Source organism: Palaemon carinicauda, chromosome 45 (assembly GCF_036898095.1).
Source record: "Palaemon carinicauda isolate YSFRI2023 chromosome 45, ASM3689809v2, whole genome shotgun sequence".
NCBI classification, from domain to species: Eukaryota; Metazoa; Arthropoda; class Malacostraca; order Decapoda; family Palaemonidae; genus Palaemon; species Palaemon carinicauda.
Genome location: NC_090769.1, coordinates 32,784,579 through 32,787,078, shown reverse-complemented (window position 1 = coordinate 32,787,078; position 2,500 = coordinate 32,784,579). Strand labels below are relative to the sequence as shown.

General features: G+C 32.1%; 1 protein-coding gene across 1 annotated transcript in view; it reads left to right on the top strand.

Annotated features, from left to right (window-relative positions):
- The first annotated feature begins 2,478 nt into the window (after positions 1 to 2,478).
- LOC137634689 (uncharacterized) overlaps positions 2,479 to 2,500 on the top strand; it is a 46,559-nt gene continuing 46,537 nt past the window's right edge. The window contains exon 1 of the mRNA XM_068367173.1: positions 2,479 to 2,500. This exon is cut by the window's right edge and continues 59 nt beyond it. The gene's annotated coding sequence lies outside the window, so the exon portion shown is untranslated.

Below are 2,500 nucleotides of genomic sequence, written 5' to 3'. Positions count from 1 at the left end.
GTGTATGTATACACACACACGCAAATATATACATATACATATGTATACAGTGTATATATATATATATATATATATATATATATATATACATATATATATATATATACACTGTATACATATGTATATGTATATATGTGTGTGTGTATACATACATATATATATATATATATATATATATATATATATATATATATATGTATAGAGCAAAGACCAAGTGATCAATTTCAGCTCACAAAGGGTTAGGGGTTCTTAATTCCTAGGATGTTAATCTACCGCCCCGATGACCGCTCTACAAAAACTAGCATTGAAGAAAAACTTGAGACCTATTGAGACACCATTTGGAGATAGTGACTGGCAGTCTGACCTCTTGTGAGCCACTCCCGCCTGGATTCCAACGTTCCCATAAACTCTTACTTTCTTCATTTTTTCCTTTCTTTGGTATGGAATCTAAATACTTCAGAGTTCAGAATCCTCTTCGGTAGGCAATTAGAAATGCCAAGTACAAGAGTTGCTTATACATTCATTTAATAAAATATCCAACAGCACTATGAAACTTTTAACTTGGCAATATTTACATTAAGTTGAGGAATTAGTCAAAACATAAATAAACCTAAAGAATTTCGTTTTTTCAAGATTCGAAACAGAATGCTGGATACATACTTTACATACATTCAAATCAACTAAATATATATATATATATATATATATATATATATATATATATATATATATATAATGATAAATTTAGCACATTTAGACATGTTTTTCATATTCAAATAAGCCATATATATTTTTGATACATTAATGTCTGGATTCTCTTAACGACCTTTCTTCGTGGCCAAGTGGCTTAGTCACTGTCTATACAAGCTTGCCGACCAGGGTTCGATTCCCGGCCGGACCCAAGCTCTTGTCTTTGTGTGATTTCGCCTGGGGCTCTGATCCCGAGGTCGTTAAGAGAATCCAGACATTAATGTATCAAAAATATATATGGCTTATTTGAATATATATATATATATATATATATATATATATATATATATTTATATATATATACATTTATATATATATAAATTATATATATATATTATATATATATGCATTTTTATACGCACACAGTCAGACACATGCAAACACACAGGCATATATATATATATATATATATATATATATATATATATATATATATATATATATATATATATATTTATTTATGTATGTATATGTGTGTGCGCACGCGCGTTTGCAAAAAGCCTAAAAAAACCTGAATATAGTCAAATTACTGAGCAGAAAGTGGATGAGCAACGTGAAATTGACTGTATTTGACTTCCTTTTAGTCAGAACACGTCATAAAAATCAATGAAATACCACAACCGAATAGTTTTTTCTTTTAAAAAAGTGACTGCTAAAGTGACGGGCAACTGTAAAAGGAAGTGTCATATCCATCATATTACATCTAAAGAGTCCTTCTAGGTCTAAGGAAATGTAGGAGATCAGTGTCACAAAGAAAAAGTTCTCAAGTCTTGACTATGAAATTCAATGCCAGTAAGATACCACAGTAAAAAACCACGTTTCCCTCTTTTTGCACAATGAATACATTCTGTTAATAGCAGGTTTAACCCAGAAGAAATGTGGTGCCCAAGGTACTGCCGTATCAAGGCAAACCTTGTGAACAAATGAGCATCTAGAAGGGTTAACTGAAGTCCAGGTCTACTTAGTTAAGTTAGGCACAATATAATTATAAAAAGCCACTTTCACGGTAGAATTTATGAATAAAATAGGGAAAATATATCACTAACCGGGGATGAATGAAAATATATTTTGAGCATGTAGCTAATTAGCACAGTAATACATACAATACGCAATCAGTGAAGTACATTGTGTTTTCATTAAATCCAACATCACTATAGCTGAAGATCAATATTTAGCACAAGTCACAGTCAATGACTCATGAGGTTGTTGAGTCAAGCACGGAAACTAGTTACATTGACTTGCAAAAACTCAATTGTGCTTGCTTAAAGCAGACATATTTCCTTAGCAGCAAGTTATCACCCTCTGTGTCATTTCGTCCGTCATCTCCGTCCCTTGAGATTTCTCTTTTCTACATGTTAAGGCCCATTTCAACATTTCAACATTCCTACTGTTTTCTGATTCTTGAATATCATGTAGAAACCATCTATCCATCACCCATTTTCCTTAAACAAATAAGAATCGTTAAAATAATGGCTCCCTCCTTTACACTTACTCAAGATATTCGTTTTTTTTTTTTTTTTTGCCTAAGGACTTTATCATTATTCCTTTCTAATAATAAATGCGGTAATAAGCATATTTGCATAGGCAACCAATTGATAATTATTATAGACAGACCTTGAGAGAGAGAGAGAGAGAGAGAGAGAGAGAGAGAGAGAGAGAGAGAGAGAGAGAGAGAGAGAGAGAGATTAACTAAGGAGGGGCACCCGATGAAAGGTCACTAGTCGAAATTGTAACAATAAGGTCAGGTCAC